The sequence below is a fragment of the Ambystoma mexicanum genome, chromosome 14 (genome assembly GCF_040938575.1).
Source record: "Ambystoma mexicanum isolate Mex_15411 chromosome 14, UKY_AmexF1_1, whole genome shotgun sequence".
Classification (NCBI taxonomy): Eukaryota; Metazoa; Chordata; class Amphibia; order Caudata; family Ambystomatidae; genus Ambystoma; species Ambystoma mexicanum.
Window position 1 is genome coordinate 156,457,600 of NC_090940.1, and position 18,435 is coordinate 156,476,034.

General features: G+C 44.1%; 1 protein-coding gene across 1 annotated transcript in view; it reads right to left on the minus strand.

The window, feature by feature from the left end:
- Positions 1–18,435, minus strand: part of LTK (leukocyte receptor tyrosine kinase) — a 621,554-nt gene that overhangs the window by 559,678 nt on the left and 43,441 nt on the right. The window lies entirely within an intron of this gene.

Here is an 18,435-nt window from a genome sequence, read left to right on the forward strand (position 1 = left end):
ATACTGTCATTTTTATTAAAGTATTTAAATATTTGAGTTTATGAAATTATACATAGAACGCAGTATTAATATTAAATAACTAAAAAAAAATAAAAAAATAAAAGAAATCAGCCATTTTGGTTTTCCCAAACGTAATAGTTTTGTAAAGTATACAAGCAAGTTTAAAGAGAATATGTGATCCTCTTTTTGCAGGGTTTGCAAACAGATCTTTTGCGCTATGACCCCCTTGATCCCTTACCATTGACTGGGTACCAAGTCATTTTACGGAACTCAAAACAGAGAGGTACGTTTTTACCGAAAACCATAATACCGAAAAAGTACCAAAAATTATAATTAAATATATATGGCGGAGTGCGGTAAGGGGTTGGGGTGGGGGTGGGGTTACAAGGATAGAAAAACAGGGGGTTAGAGGGGACCACACAAATAAAAAAAATAAAAATTGGGGTATTTTTTCAGTATTATATTTTCGGTGAAACTTCCCTCTCTGAAGTGTCTTCGGTAATATCACATATATCCCATTGACTACTGGCGTGGGCGGATGGGAGTTGTAGTCCAACACATCTGGAGAGTCGCCAGATGAGGGGCTGTGCTCTAAAGGAAGCGGATGAAAAGAGGCCAGGATATGACACGCATGATCCAATATTCTCTTCCCGCCCATCATCTCGGCTGCTGCCTGAAGCACTGCTTCAAGGAAACACACCGCTCTCATCTCCTGAGTTCATGTTAATGAGTGGTACGGAAGATAACTCATCTTCATCATGAGGTTGGCAATCAAGCCCACCCACATGGTGTCCCGTACACACAGCATAAGAACAGCTAGAGATTCAACATCCAAGAAGAGGGGGCAATCATTAAGCAATGGCTCTTGTAGAGACTCCAGAAGAACCGCCAGCTGAGAGCCAGCGGGGGTGGGGATCTTCTAGATCGGGGACATGGCACTATTTTTTATTGAATTTAGCTGAGAAACCTCAACTTTTATCAAAATTTGAACATTTCATTTACATTTTTCAAATTAGAGTTTGACAATTTATAACAAAAGTTACAAGGTTACAGACAAACATGAACAAAAGCAAATGCAAAAGAAAAAGACACAAACCACCCAAAGAAAACTAAAAATTAAGCAACAGGTTTAAAATGCACAAAGTGTACTGGCATAAAACAAGGTGTGCTGTCATAAACCAACCACCTACTCATAAAATTAAGATTGCATCAAAAATAAAATAAAAGGATTAGCATGTGCACATTTGAAACCTAAATATTCATAATATTATTAATGCACTTCATACAACACTAACAAGTTATATACAAACAAATTGGGTGTTCCAAAACTCCGTTGAAACTAAAAATGAGATTAACAAAATTATTCAGACAAAACCATGGTGTTTAACATTTACGGAGAATATTAACACATATATATCTCCTTTTGATCTCTATGCATCATGGCAGACTTATGTCATCACAAGGACTGTTTCCACATTCAAATTTAAGGCATTCATAAAGTTGTGGGTTGCAATTCGAATGCTGATAACTTTGGTAGACAGGATGGTTGGCCATCTATTTTCGGGAGCCATCTGACTAAAATAAGTCCAATGTTTCCAGAAAAATGTGGCTCTTAAATCGATTAAAGCTGGACATTCCACCGTTATATGTTTCAGATTTTCTCTGACAGATATCTCCACACAATATCTGCAATAGTTCCCTTTTTCATTAATAAAATGCCTTCTTGCTAGATCTCGTGTAGGAACCAGATTGAATCGAAGACGCAAAATTGAAGACCTTAACTGAGGCGATGGTGCTCTGTACAAATATGTTTCCAGCTCTTTAAGTTTTTTATGTGCAAAAGCAATAGCATCAAAGTCCTTATAAGTGACACACATATTTCTAGTTTCAATCCAGTCCAATTTAAAGATTTTGTCCTTTGCTCTGTCTGGATTCTTGATGAGTGTATCAATACTCACATCTGCCCTCACCAGAATTTTAAGAATATATGTTGACCATGAACGGACAAATATGTGTGATGATGATAACATATAAGCGGACAAGGTTGCCAAGATATTATCAGTGCGAGTATAGGTTAAACATTTGCAAAACAGGGCACATAGCCGCCAGTTATATTCCACAGCCAAAGAAGTAGGTCCTAGCTCATGTCGCAGCCAGGGACCTGGTACACATTGCGGGAGATGGAGAACAGCCCTCCAAAATTTCACCTCTAATTTATTAAAAAATAGTATTGAAATTATATTTTTAGTCTCCAGACCATAAAGAATTGTTGGCAAAACTTTCTGTCGCCAGTACAAGATGGCAGGTTTAATGGAACATTTGCCATACTTGTATAGGACCAACTGTATCTGCGAAATGGCTGAGATTAGTTTGTGTTCAAGAGTCCTTAACTGTGAATCAACCTGCGGCATGCCATCAAATATTATGCCCAAATACAAATAATTTGGAACAACTTCCACACTCACATCCTTACTTCTCTAGTCCATTTTGGCCCTTTTAGTCATTCTGGGTGCATAGATCCCTATTTGTGTTTTCCTCATATTTATGACTAATTCGTTATCATCCAAGCATGTACTTAATGAGGACAACAAAAGTTGGAGGCCTGATGGAGTTTTAGAAATTAACACCAGGTCGTCCGCATACCATTAGGCTTTAATTGTCACACCATTCATTTTTGGTGAATCTGAACACACCTGGGTAAAGGCCTGCATCACGTCCTGTATGAAGAAATTAAAGAGAGCCGAAGCAAGGATACACCCTTGCTTCAACCCTCTTGATGTGGAAATTGCTGCGGATAAGAGACCCATCATAGATAACCTGATTTTCATCGAATGTAGCCCAAAAATGATGTCACATAAGGTTGTAGGACACTTCGCGGCTTGTAGCTTATCAAATGGCTTGACTCGGGAGACCGAGTCAAAAGCCGAGTGTAGATCGACAAAGGCAAAGTAGATGGGTTGTTTTAAAGTCTGGGCCTGTGATTTGAGGGCATTAAGGGTTAAAAGATTAACTGCAGTTCCCAGCCCTGCTACAAAGCCCGTCTGATTTGGATCACGTTGATTATAAGCTAGCAAATTCTCTCAGAACTAGTCGTGAGAATTTCTTTCCCGGGGCATCAAGCAATGCAGTCGGGCGGTAACTAGACGGGGCACACCGATCATCCTTTTTAAAGATTGGAACAATCAGGGAGGTCTTCCAGTACGTTGGTATGGTCCTGGAAATTATGATTTGTTGGAAAATGTTATTGAGAATGGTGGCCCATCTAGTTGGATTTTGCTCAAACATAAGGTTACTTAGCCCGTCCGGTCCCACGGCTCATGACGATGATGCTTTTTTTAATAAGATCTTCTAATATTTCTTCGGAACATTCTAACAACCAACTTTTTGGACCCAAATTCTCATACCTGTAATTGTCAAAATTCGCATCCGCATAAAGATTTATAAAGTGATCAAGCCTAGGGCTTCAGGAACGCCGCTCAATTGAAAACTAGCTTGTGTCTGATTAGATGTTTTATTAAGTAAGGCCCACACTTGAGCAGAGTTTTTATTATATACTGTCTGCATAAAGGCTTCACTATCGGACTGGAATAATCTAGCTTTCCTTGCACGAATCTAATTGCGATATCTGCACTTAATCCTTTTTCGTGCCTGATTACGATCAGTCGGAGACAGTCTGAGAGTGGATTTTAACTCTCTTCTGTAGTTGATCTTAAATTGTTGTACAATTGGATCAAAATTGTGCTTACGTGGAGAGCGATTTGGACCTTTATCAAGATAGATATTTTGTAAGGGAGACAGGATGTCTATATAAGAGTCAGTCTCCATCCCATTCAACTTTTGTGTCGCCTCCAGTAAAGCATCAAGTGATTTGTTTGACCATTTGAGGCGGGTTTTGGCATTATTAACCTGTAAAGTTTGAGTGGTCCATTGTTGATTATGCTCACTCAATTTGTGGTCCCACTGCCAAGACAATGTTAAAGGATAGTGATCACTTGCAGTTTGTTCAGTTATTTCAAATTTGGTAATCTTTGAAAACAATGTTGCAGTCACAAATACATAGTCAATTGTTGATTTGGAGGATCCCCTCTCCCAAGTATGACAGGGAGGGATATCTCCCAAAAAAGCTCCATTTGCCATGTAGGGATTGTGGCCTTCAACAAACTTGAGCCAACGCTCCCTAGCAGGATCACGTGTTTCTTTTTTCAAACGGAAACAATCAAGAGTCAGATCGCCAACCACAACAGTTGCTGTAACATTATGATCTTGAACAACAATTTCTAAGATACTAGATAAGCCTCTGTAGAAGGTGTCCTCTAAAATACCTAGTGGATTGCGATATAGATTAATCATAGCCAGCGATTGATTGGAATCCGAAATTTTGACCAATTGGATGAATTTATTTGGTGCGGCCCATTTGGTTATGCTCAGCCCTTTACTTGTTTTAACTGCCACCAAAAGGCCCGATGTAGGTCTTCCCTTTGCGGACGCCAAAGCTGGAAGCAGGATAACATCATGATCGTCCCACAAAAGAGTTCTTTGTAACCAGGTTTCTTGTAGGGCCACTTTATCGCATTGATTTGAAAATTGGTTTGCGCCCCATTGCAAGTGAGTGTGTCCCCTGGTATTCCAACCCCAATAGGGACGATGTATATGTAATACGTTCAATTAATGGTTATGTTCTTGTGGCATTTGATTCCACATGTTGAAATGTGTCAATAGGGTTACAATATGAGCATGAACAAATGGGTTTGCCGCCGAACTTCCTCGCTTAAGTTTGTTTTACATGCAAGAGGTACCTTTCTTTCCTCTATCAGGCGTTCAGGGTCCGGTACTACCAAAAACCCCATCTTAAACAATTCAATTTTTGATTTCCAGATTGAGTTTAGGACCAAACCTGATTTAATCCACAGGCGCACAATAGACAAATTTTGGTCACAAACAAATTCAACCTGGTCAATGTCACTTGAAGATATATCATGTACATCTCCAAAAATGTTCAAAATGCTTGTTCTACATAAATCATATTTTTCAAAAGGAGCATCTCGGCATTTCACAACAAGAGAATGACAATTTTCAAAGGTATTTTTATGTTGCTGACGACCTGATTTAACAAAGTCATTGATGTTTGTGATCGTATTTTGGGAAATTGCCGGAGCGGTATTAGCTCTCAAATTGGCTATACCTGTTCATCGTGTACACTCATAAGATTGTTTGGAGACGACCATCGCTGTCTTGGACATTGGACAGGTTACATCTTTTGTTGGACAAAGATCTTTTCCTGCAATGAATGGAGAAGCTTTGGACGTAATAGCTTCGGGAACATCTTTTATTTGACAGGCATCTTCTACCTCATTTGGTGCAGCAGGTGTAGCCATAATAGCTTCACAGACAAGTTGAATTAAATAGGCATCTACTGCAGCTTTGATTGAAGTCATGCGATCCTGCAGATCGAGCTCTGCTGCTTGAACTTTTAGTTTATTTTTCCCCCAAGTCTGTTACTGGTTGCAAAGTTGATTGTGCTCTCGGAGCAGGGTCATGAATTGACTGCACAGTTTCTTTGAATCTTGCTTACGAATTCTCAATCATCTGCACAATCTGACTGAGGGGGGCATAATGCGAGTAGTTTTTGTTTTTATGTAGAAGAGGGGCTCCTTCCATCACTGTTTGACTACCCCCTAACATAACTGATGCCTGTTTTGCCACTGGAATAAATGATGACGGAACAAGTCTGTGAATGTTCTAACAAAGGAGTCGGATCAGTAGATGGAGTGGATTGAGTAGGTAGAGAAATCTGCTGATCATTAAGGAATGGTTTTGCCACTTTCTTTAGTGCAATCTTTATTTTTGGTGCAGTCCGTTTTAGATGGATGGTGCGGGTTAACCTTTGAGTATCAGCATCAGCCCGGACACCACTCACGTTTGTGCGGACTTTTTTTGTGCTCCTGTTTAGGCTGATCAAAGAGTCATTTAAATTAATGACTTCTGATACTGGTTGCACAACAGGACATATGATGTTCGTGAACAAGGGTAAAAGCGATGTAATCAGGCATTCACTGCTCAATTCTCTCACTTCAAGAGGTGGATCAGGTGCCCCCGATTGTATGTTCTTATTATCACCACTCTTAAGGAGAAGTAGCTCAGCAGGTAATTTGGTAGTCCAATCAAGTATCTGTTTTTTTTATTTTATTTTTTTATTTGTTTAGTTGATAAAATCAACCTTTCAAATTTCAAACAACATAATAAAATACAATACAATAAGCACCTTAAAATTATCTTACAATGGACGTTAGTACCAGATAAAAAAAACACAGGAAAACAAAGTAAGAATTCAAAAGTAAACCAATACAAAGGAAACAAAAATTAGCAGGCGAGTTTCTTCCTAGACGTCTAATACATACACGATGCAAGTAACTAGCCTCATTGACATACTACTAGACTCACCGCTGGCAGAACTCTCCAATTTTCGAAGGCAGATATAAATGTCAAAATTAAATAGGATGACAATTTTCAGGAACGATAGCATCCACAACCTGTATCTGTTGTATTTGGCTAGCTTGCTGAGTAATTTTTGAGTCCAAACACTCAAAAAGTTTGAACATGCTAGCTACTGTTGTGCTTACAGCAGCCAGAGTGATTTCTATGAGCGCCAAATTTTCCGAAGGATTATCCAAATGGCTAATCTGGATGCGTCGCCGCGGTGTAGGATGTAGGAAAGAATCGGCAACATACTTAACAGATGAATCTCAGGAACCTGCAGTACCATCATTATGGCAAGAATCCCCATGTGTGGTGCTTAGTTTCCCAGACCTGGCGTATATAGATATGTTTGACAAATCAAGCACTGTCTCTCTGTTCTCATTTACAGGGGACAGGGGTTTACTCTTATGAGTATGCTGATTAGGTGTTTGGGCAATTGTCAAAATAGTAGGGTCAGAGATGCTGGGCGTGATTAATTCTCCAGCTCATGTAGTTGCACGAGGTAGGAGGGGCACTTGCATACTCGTATGCACAGATGGCGGCACTACTTTTGAGAGAGGCTCATCTCTCATGATTGCTACTTTAGTTAGTCCTGTACAAGTGGCGCTAAAGTGCTCATAGGCACAGACGGCAACACTCCCTTGGTGAGTTGCTCATCTGTCATACATTCCTTTCGTTTCGCACAAAAGGCGCGAGGGTCTCTATTTGAAAGAGGAGTTCCAAGAACAGGAGTGAGACCGATGGATTCTTTTGACGTGCGGGAAAGGGGGATTAGCTTCTTAACCGCCCTTATAGGCCAGCTGACTCGGGCATGTTTGACTTTAAAGTGTATAAATGAGATATCATTAATCGCTAGTAACACGCCTCAATAACGCACAAAGGAAAAAGAAAAACCGTCCACCTCCAAATGTTAAGTCTTATTCACAAAATTACAACCACGTGAACAAGCAAGTAAACAGATACATTCAAATAATCAGACAAGATGAATATGGTCTAAATAATGTTATATCTCATGTGAGTCAAAATTAGGCAGCATGAGACAACATAATAGCAAAAAACAGCAAGCAGCACACAGCACCGTGGCAAAGCGGCCAAGCGGGACTTTCAGGGACTTGCTTGGGTGCGTGCGCGCGATGCGCGCGCGATCCAGGTTTTATAGGCACTCCCCCTGATTACGGGCTGCAAAGCCTACACAACAAACAAATAGCACGTAATAAATAATGTGCCAACTTAAAGTCTGAGAGTCTTTGATGGCAATATTAAAGTGTTCTTTTCTTGTCACCTTATGGAGCACGTAGTTTGCAGAAAAAAGCTAGATGCCCAAAGCAAGAACTTCCGTCAGAGCAGAGTCTCGCGGCCAAGCAGGACTTTCAGGGACTTGCTTGGGTGCGCGCGCAATCCAGGTTTAATAGGCACTCCCCCTGATTACGGGCTGCAAAGCCTTATGGAGCACGTAGTTTGCAGAAAGAAGCTAGATGCACAAAGCAAGATCTTCCGTCAGAGCAGAGTCTCGCGGCCAAGCCCAAGCAGGACTTTCAGGGACTTGCTTGGGTGCGCGCGCAATCCAGGTTTAATAGGCACTCCCCCTGATTACGGGCTGCAAAGCCTTATGGAGCACGTAGTTTGCAGAAAGAAGCTAGATGCACAAAGCAAGATCTTCCGTCAGAGCAGAGTCTCGCGGCCAAGCCCAAGCAGGACTTTCAGGGACTTGCTTGGGTGCGCGCGCAATCCAGGTTTAATAGCCACTCCCCCTGATTACGGGCTGCAAAGCCTTATGGAGCACGTAGTTTGCAGAAAGAAGCTAGATGCACAAAGCAAGATCTTCCGTCAGAGCAGAGTCTCGCGGCCAAGCAGGACTTTCAGGGACTTGCTTGGGTGCGCGCGCAATCCAGGTTTAATAGGCACTCCCCCTGATTACGGGCTGCAAAGCCTTATGGAGCACGTAGTTTGCAGAAAGAAGCTAGATGCACAAAGCAAGATCTTCCGTCAGAGCAGAGTCTCGCGGCCAAGCAGGACTTTCAGGGACTTGCTTGGGTGCGCGCGCAATCCAGGTTTAATAGGCACTCCCCCTGATTACGGGCTGCAAAGCCTTATGGAGCACGTAGTTTGCAGAAAGAAGCTAGATGCACAAAGCAAAACCTTGCGTCAGAGCAGTCTCTCGCGGCCAAGCGGGACTTTCAGGGACTAGCTTGGGTGCGCGCTATCATCTGTGCCCAGCTGGAACTACAAGGCATTGTAAAGACTGATGGCATCTGGCAAGCCGGTGTGCCAAAGCACTGAGACTATCCAGGCAAGCAGCCCCAAGGAACTTTACTGGTCGTAAGTGGCCACTACGACTTGCTCTGGAAACCGGGAGGTGATCAGAGGACTAGAGGGCTATAGTCCTTTCACACCATTTCATTAGGCTTCTGGCTTCCATACATTTCAATCCCAGAGAACCATCTAACTGTGCAAGAAGTTCAAAGAAAAAGAATTTCGGTATAAAATAGCTGTTAAGAAAGACAGAGAGGAAGGAAGCCCTAGACATGAGTGTTCAGCTTTCTTTGGAATTAGGTGTAGTTGTTACAAAGGCCTATGTGGGTGGAGCGGAGTAATAAAACTGCTGGAAAGCAACTAACAGCTGTGACTTTGCCAGAGGTGTGCAGACTCCTAGACTCCTTTTGGGAATACTGTGACATAGCGGGTTGGGACAAAGCCACTGAATATAGAATGTACTTGGGTTACTAGAATGTTCGAACAGATATGCAAATAATCCCCATTGAAACGCATGGAACACTGCTCTCACGCTTATGCAAATAATGCCCATTGAAACGCATGGAATACTGCTCTCAAACATATGCAAATAATGCCCATTGAAAAGCATGGAACACTGTTCTGAAGCATATGCAGATAATGCTCATTGAAACGCATCGAACACTGCTCTCAAGCATATGCAAATAATCCCCAGTGAAACGCATGGAAAACAGCTCTCAAGCATATGCAAACAATCCCTATTGAAACGCATGGACAACTGTTCTCAAGCATATGCTGATAATCCCCATTGAAACGCATAGAACACTGCTCTCAAGCATATGCAGATAATGCCCATTGAAACGCATGGAACACTGTTCTCAAGAATATGCAAAGAATCCCCATTGAAACGCACGGAACACTGCTCTCAAAAATATGCATATAATGCCCATTGAAACGCACGGAACACTGCTCTCAAGCATATGCAAATAATCCCCGTTGAAACGCATGGACCACTGCTCTCAAGCATGTGCAAATAATCCCCGTTGAAACACATGGAACACTGCTCTCACGCATATGCAAATAATGCCCATTGAAACGCATAGAGCATTGCTCTCAGGCATATGCAAATAAACCCCTTTGAAACGCATAGAACACTGCTCTCACGCATATGCAAATAATGCCCATTAAAACGCATGCAACACTTCTCAAGAATATGTAAATAATCCCCATTGAAACGCACGGAACACTGGTCTCAAGCATATGATGATAATCTCCATTGAAATGCACGGAACACTGCTCTCAAGCATATGCAGATAATGCCCATTGAAACGCATGGAACACTGCTCTCAAGCATATGCAAATAATCCCCATTGAAGCGCATGGAACACTGCTCTCAAGCATATGCAGATAATGCCCATTGAAACGCATGGAACACTGCTCTCAAGCATATGCAAATAATCCCAATTGAAGCGCATGGAACACTGCTCTCAAGCATATGCAAATAATCCCCATTGAAACGCATGGAACACTCCTCTCACGCATATGCAAATAATACCCATTGAACCGCATGGAACACTGCTCTCAAGCATATGCAAACAATTCCCATTGAAACGCATGGAACACTCCTCACGCATATGCAAATAATCCCAATTGAAACGCATGGAACACTGCTCTCAAGCATACGCAAAGAATCCCCATTGAAATGCATGGAACACTGTTCCCAAGCATATGCAAATAAACCCCATTGAAACGCATGGAATACTGCTCTCAAGCATATGCAAATAATCCCATTTGAAACGCATGGAACACTGCTCTCACGCATATGCAAACAATCCCCATTGAAACACATGGACCACTGCTCTCAAGCATGTGCAAATAATCCCCGTTGAAACACATGGAACACTGCTCTCAGGCATATGCAAATAATGCCCATTGAAACGCATGGAACACTGTTCCCAAGCATATGCAAATAATCCCCATTGAAAGGCATGGAATACTGCTCTCAAGCATATGCAAATAATCCCATTTGAAACGCATGGAACGCTGCTCTCACGCATATGCAAACAATCCCCATTGAAACACATGGACCACTGCTCTCAAGCATGTGCAAATAATCCCCGTTGAAACACATGGAATACTGCTCTCAAACATATGCAAATAATGCCCATTGAAACGCATCGAACACTGCTCTCAAGCATATGCAAATAATCCCCATTGAAATGCATGGAGCACTGTTCCCAAGCATATGCAAATAATCCCCATTGAAACGCATGGAATACTGCTCTCAAGCATATGCAAATAATCCCAATTGAAACGCATGGAACACTGCTCTCACGCATATGCAAACAATCCCCATTGAAACACATGGACCACTGCTCTCAAGCATGTGCAAATAATCCCCGTTGAAACGCATGGAACACTCCTCTCACGCATATGCAAATAATGCCCATTGAAACGCATAGAGCATTGCTCTCAGGCATATGCAAATAATGCCCATTGAAACGCATGGAGCATTGCTCTCAGGCATATGCAAATAATGCCCATTGAAACGCATGGAATACTGCTCTCAAACATATGCAAATAATGCCCATTGAAACGCATCGAACACTGCTCTCAAGCATATGCAAATAATCCCCATTGAAACGCATGGAACACTGCTCTCAAGCATATGCAAATAATCCCCATTGAAACGCACGGAAAACTGTTCTCAAGCATATGCAGATAATCCCAATTGAAACGCATGGAGCATTGCTCTCATGCATATGCAGATAATCCCAATTGAAACGCATGGAACACTGCTCTCAAGCATATGCAAATAATCCCCACTGAAATGCATGGAACACTGTTCCCAAGCATATGCAAATAATACCCATTGAAACGCATGGAACACTGTTCCCAAGCATATGCAAATAATCCCAATTGAAACACATGGGACACTGTTCTCAAGCATATGCTAATAATCCCCATTGAAACATATGGGACACTGCTCTCACGCATATGCAAATTATCCCCATTGAAACACATGGAACACTCCTCTCAAGCACATTTATTCCAGATCTCCTTAAATTTTTACTCATTTTGAGTATTTGGCAAGCCCATGCTTATTACTATATAAAAAATGTAAATGAAAATAAATATATAAGGTCTATTACATAGGCTTCTATATTTATAAGCATTGGCCTTTCTTGGATAAGTATTTGTTATTTATATAGCGCTTGTAAAGAGAACATATGTACATACTATTATCACCCAACCATGGTTGGTATTCATTTATTGACCATAGAAGGAAGAAAGTCGGAGTTATCAAACCTGCGACCTGCAGATCGCACTCAGCTCACAACAGCAAGCGCTCAACCCACTAAGCTATTCACCGGCTGACAGGCATATCCGCTCCCCCTGTTCCCCTGTCAGAGTTCCTCCTCTGTGCTCAGAGTTCCTCCTCTGTGCTCGGGTTGGGTGAGAGAAATGTCACCTGTTCCCCTGTCAGCGTTCCTCCTCTGTGCTCAGAGTTCCTCCTCTGTGCTCGGGTTGGGTGAGAGAAATGTCACCTATTCCCCTGTCAGAGTTCCTTCTCTGTGCTCGGGTTGGGTGAGTGAAATGTCACCTGTTCCCCTGTCAGAATTCCTACTCTGTGCTCGGGTTTGGTGAGTGAAATGTCACCTGTTCCCCTGTCAGAGCTCCTCCTATGTGCTCAGAGTTCCTCCTCTGTGCTCAGAGTTCCTCCTCTGTGCTCGGGTTGGGTGAGAGAAATGTCACCTGTTCCCCTGACAGAGTTCCTCCTCTGTGCTCAGATTTCCTCCTCTGTGCTCGGGTTGGGTGAGAGAAATGTCACCTGTTCCCCTGTCAGAGTTCCTCCTCTGTGCTCAGAGTTCCTCCTCTGTGCTCGGGTTTTGGGCAGAGAAATGTCACCTGTTCCCCTGTCAGAGTTTCTCCTCTGTGCTCGGGTTGGGTGAGAGAAATGTCACGTCACCTGTTCCCCTGTCAGAGTTCCTCCTCTGTGCTCGGGTTGGGCGAGAGAAATGTCACCTGTTCCCCTGTCAGTGTTCCTCCTCTGTGCTCAGAGTTCCTCCTCTATGCTCGGGTTGGGTGAGAGAAATGCCACCTGTTCCCCTGTCAGAGTTCCTCCTCTTTGCTCGGGTTGGGTGAGAGAAATGTCACCTGTTCCCCTGTCAGAGTTCCTCCTCTGTGCTCGGGTTGAAATGTCACCTGTTCCCCTGTCAGAGTTCCTCCTCTGTGCTCGGTTTGGGTGAGAGAAATGTCACCTGTTTCCCTGTCAGAGTTCCTCCTCTGTGCTCAGAGTTCCTCCTCTGCGCTCGGGTTGGGTGAGAGAAATGTCACCTGTTCCCCTGTCAGAGTTCCTCCTCTGTGCTCGGGTTGGGTGAGTGAAATGTCACCTGTTCCCCTGTCGGAGCTCCACCTCTGTGCTCAGAGTTCCTCCTCTGTGCTCGGGTTGGGTGAGAGAAATGTCACCTGTTCCCCTGTCAGAGTTCCTCCTCTGTGCTCGGGTTGGGTGAGAGAAATGTCACCTGTTTCCCTGTCAGAGTTCCTCCTCTGTGCTCGGGTTGGGTGAGAGAAATGTCACCTGTTCCCCTGTCAGAGTTCCTCCTCTGTGCTCAGAGTTCCTCCTCTGTGCTCGGGTTGGGTGAGAGAAATGTCACCTGTTCCCCTGTCAGAGTTCCTCCTCTGTGCTCAGGTTGAAATGTCACCTGTTCCCCTGTCAGAGTTCCTCCTCTGTGCTCGGGTTGGGTGAGAGAAATGTCACCTGTTTCCCTGTCAGAGTTCCTCCTCTGTGCTTGGGTTGGGTGAGAGAAATGTCACGTCACCTGTTCCCCTGTCAGAATTCCTCCTCTGTGCTCGGGTTGGGTGAGTGAAATGTCACCTGTTCCCCTGTCAGAGCTCCTCCTCTGTGCTCGGGTTGGGTGAGAGAAATGTCACGTCACCTGTTCCCCTGTCAGAGTTCCTCCTCTGTGCTCGGGTTGGGTGAGTGAAATGTCACCTGTTCCCCTGTCAGAGTTCCTCCTCTGTGCTCGGGTTGGGTGAGTGAAATGTCACCTGTTCCCCTGTCAGAGTTCCTCCTCTGTGCTCAGAGTTCCTCCTCTGTCCTCGGGTTGGGTGAGTGAAATGTCACCTGTTCCCCTGTCAGAGTTCCTCCTCTGTGCTCGGGTTGGGTGAGTGAAATGTCACCTGTTCCCCTGTCAGAGTTCCTCCTCTGTGCTCAGAGTTCTTCCTCTGTGCTCGGGTTGGGTGAGAGAAATGTCACCTGTTCCCCTGTCAGAGTTCCTCCTCTGTGCTCGGGTTGGGTGAGAGAAATGTCACCTGTTCCCCTGTCAGAGTTCCTCCTCTGTGCTCGGGTTGGGTGAGTGAAATGTCACCTGTTCCCCTGTCAGAGCTCCTCCTCTGTGCTCGGGTTGGGTGAGAGAAATGTCACGTCACCTGTTCCCCTGTCAGAGTTCCTCCTCTGTGCTCGGGTTGGGTGAGAGAAATGTCACCTGTTCCCCTGTCAGAGTTCCTCCTCTGTGCTCAGAGTTCCTCCTCTGTGCTCGGGTTGGGTGAGTGAAATGTCATTTTCCTCACTGGTGTTATCCCGGTGGAGGGTTCATATCTTGAAGTTGGGCCCATTTGCCCCGGTAATCGCTGTAAATAGTTACAGTTGGCCGTGATTTAGCTCTTGGTTAAAGGTTGGCATCTTGAGGTGCATCGCCTTTCTGGACATGCACCAGGGTTCAGAGGGAAGCCAGGATGCATGGGCTATTTGCACTGGCGTTCACAACTGTGTTTTTAGATGAAAATCTGCATTATGTATATACTGCCAGCGGGATTCTATCTTATTACATCCCCAGTTATTTTTTGGATTCGTTTTTTGCAGAAATGTAACTTTTTTTTTAAACTCGACATTTTTTTGTAAAAATATTCCGCCTCGTCCAAATCCCCCTCTCCTATTATGTACTCCCTATTCCCCACCACAACTCCTTGTATCCCCTTACCAACCCAGCTCCCACCCCCTATATTTTTCTATGAGTTTTTTCGTTGAATATTTTTCGGCTAAAAACTAATCGAACATTATACTGGCGATGAAACAACTTGACTCCCTCAAAATACTATCATAGGTAGTAAATACACCTCCTGGGCTGTACATCTGGCAGTTTTTGGCACATGCCGCTTCGTTGGCCTTTACCACCCAACTCGTAATGACCCCCTAACACTCTTGGCACATGGTGGGTGTCCCGGCATAAAGAGAAGGGCAGGGAGGTGTTGTGGTGGGCAATGTTTGAGCGCATCTAGGATTCATGCATCTACTGCTAGAATTAAGGCCATTATGGAAGTCATTCATTTGAGAATGTGAATTACTGCCCTTATGTCGACCCTGAAGTGTTTCCAGCGTGTTCGTTCCCAAAAAAAGAAGAAAAAAGAAGGTTAGTGGGGTTGGGAGAGCGGGGAGGGGATAGTTTGTGGGGGAGGTGGGTGGAGGAAAAAAATTACTTACCTGAGTCCGCGCCGGGGGGACAAAGGCAGCCTCCAACCGTGGGGGGCTCGAAGCGTACTCTGAACGCGCGGGACGCAGTGGCATACATGGAAATACCGTGTGGTATGACTCAGAAAAGAGCCAATCCACACGTTGTATTCCCGGTGAATTATTGACCCTATTTCGACACTGACAGCCTGCCCCTTTGCACTGCTTGCATAGTCTGCGACACTTGCTGATCGCAATGCAGGGAGCCCTTCCACTCAAAGAAGGTTGTGTTGTGACTAATAAATAAATAAATAAATAAAGATTGCACGCCTGAAAATCCGATGGGCCACGATACAATAACATAACAAACATAACGAAAAAATGTATGTCTGGGTGGGGAAAAGGGTTACATCTAGTGGGGAAACAGTTGGGGTGGGTTTTTAGGGTGGGAAACAGGGGTTTGGGGGGACCCCCCCCAAAAGAAAAAAAACAATGGTTATGTTTTGTCGTAAAATTTTCGGAATTTGTGCATTCTACATAAAATGTGTTGTTATAAAGACATATAACCGCCAAGACCCTCCAGCAAACTACTCCACAGAGCATCAAGAAGAAATGTGTCTTGTGGTTCGAACAAATCATGTGCACGCTGACAGGTGCCATTTCTCATGCGCATCATGTACAACTCCTAAGCAAATCCAATAAAACTCCACCACCCACGCAGAAGTGCAAACCCAATTAAAGAGAGGCCTCATTAAATAGAGACTCCCGCATAATTGAATACAGATGGGAGCATATGTCTTCTGGTCTTTTGCCCGGTGGACAAACACTGCCGCTATGACTCTGTAGCGCTCTGAACTCATTAATACACATTTGCAAAGCATTGGGCGAACGTGCAGAATTGTAAAGACTTTGCAATGTCAGAAAAAGAGCCCCAGTTCATAAGTGGGGAGGCTGTCTAGGGCTGAAACAGTATGGACAAATAAGAGCAATAGGCGGAAGTAAGGTTTCTTTCCACATAATGGGGCCAGGAGCAAAAACAAAATGGCTGCTTCAGGGGAACATACACAGTATAGAAGGCACACACTGGAGAAACTGACAAGAGCCAGATGAGCATCTACTGCAGGGGTCTGCAACTTTTACATCTCCAAATGTTTCGGACTCCAATTCCCACTAACCCGAGGCAGCACAGTAAACGGGGGAGGGATTGTGGGAGTGGTAGTCCAAGACGTCTGCAGAGCCTCCGCTTGCAGACCCGTGATCTACCGGGACAAGAGAGAAAAATGCATACTTCAGAAAATGGGCCGATTGGGGTTAGGCAGAGACTTATGAAGCTCTGGGCAACTCTCACACTGTTGGAGAGTCTGCCCGGCACTGCCGGCTGTTGGACAGGGCCACAGAAGGTAGAAACTGGGAGAACGCCACCCAGATTGACGTTCTTGAGCTGGTCTAAATATGGATTATTTTCATGGGGGTTGGAGGCACCACACGTGGTTTGAGGAGTCATTGGTTTTTTCCCTAAAACTCTTCCTGGAAAATTTGAGGGTGAGCCATGCATGAACTGAAGAAGCAAGCAACTCCTAAAACCAATGAACGCTTAAGGCCTAATTTATTTCAACACAGGACTAGCTACTCAATCTTTAGATTTGCCATCTATACAAACATTGCAAAAGTAAACATTACAGAATAAAAGAGCAATACAATTCAATAACGAGTTCATCATTATAATATACACCGTCACTTAGGGAATACATAAAACGATTGCTTCCATGGTTTTCGTCACATACTCGCCCAGAGCATATCATATTTTGCAATCATAAGTGTCATTAAAAAAGCAAAAAGCGTGAGCTCTTTTTCTGGCACCACCTTCGCCAGGCACAGGCTTAATAGTATTCTTAAAATGAGTCATGGGCGCCTGGTAGAGAGACTCCCAGACCCCCCTTTGTTTTGTATATTAAGTAACTCTTGGTCTCACCCCATAAGTTACAAGGGGAATCCAGATGTGGACCCCTTGCTCACTGTTCTTAGAGAGGCACAGCTCCACCTCACTGATAAGGCCCGACTAGGCTGAAACACGTGTATGGGGTTGCTGTGGTACTCTTGTTCAGAGGAGAGTTGCCTAGCATTTCGGTGCTGGACTGCCCCTGGGCAGGACAAAACTGATATGCAGGGATATTTCTTCTCTGTGAAAGGGACAGTGAGCTAAAGACTTGGTAGAGTCTCTCCCAGGGGTTATTCACCCAAGAACAGGTCATTGAGCTGTGTTCGTGCTGGTAGAGAGACCCCCAGACCCCCCTTTGTTTTGCATAAATTAACATTGGGTCTCACCCAAAGTTACCAGAGCGATCCAGACGTGGACCCCTTGCTCACTGTTCTTAGAGAGGCACAACTCCACCTCACTGATGAGGCCTGACTAGACCGAAACACGTGTCTGGGGTTGCTGTGGTACTTTTGTTCAGAGGAGAGTTGCCTAGCATTTCGGTGCTGGACTGCCCCTGGGCAGGACAAAGACTGATATGCGGGGATATTCCTCCTCTGAAAGGGACAGTGAGCTAAAGACTTGGTTGAGACTCTCCCAGGGGTCATCTACCCAAGAACAGGTCAATGGGCCGTGTTCGTGCTGGTAGAGAGACTCCCAGACCCCCATTTGTTTTAATAGTATTCTTCCCTAACCCAGGAAAATCTGAACATGAGTAAAATGAGCGCAATGACATACATAGCGGCGGGAATGGCATTAGCGGTCAGAAAGGGTGCGTCGCGGGGCCTTCGAGGATTCCATGGTGATAGAAGGAGCACCCCAGGCGTAGCTGTCGCAAACAAAACACATGACTCCTGACTTTCAGGTGGTGTTTGCAGTGGCAGAAGTGTACCGAAAAAAATAGTGGAACTGTGGTCTCAGAAGGGGAGAGGGTAGGTGGAAGCCTAGTGCAACATGTGACAGGGTGTTGCAGCCGGGGCTTTGCAATAGTTTAAGTGACTAGTAACTAAGGCTCCTATTACAACTTTACACTTGCACAGGGATATGAATGGACAAATCCTCTGTGTAGAATGATGAACATGGTGGCAAAAAGTACAGGAATGGTAAACAAGTAGTGGAACACCGCTCCCGACCGTTCCCGCTCACTTCCATCACTGGGTGTTTGCCAAATGTGTTTCTAGTACTTTAAAAATATATATATTTTTATTTACGTGTTTGGTGTTTACTAAATTGTTCACGTTAAAAAGCAAACAGATACATTTCATTAAACACTTCACCTAAAATAAATTATGTCAATTTA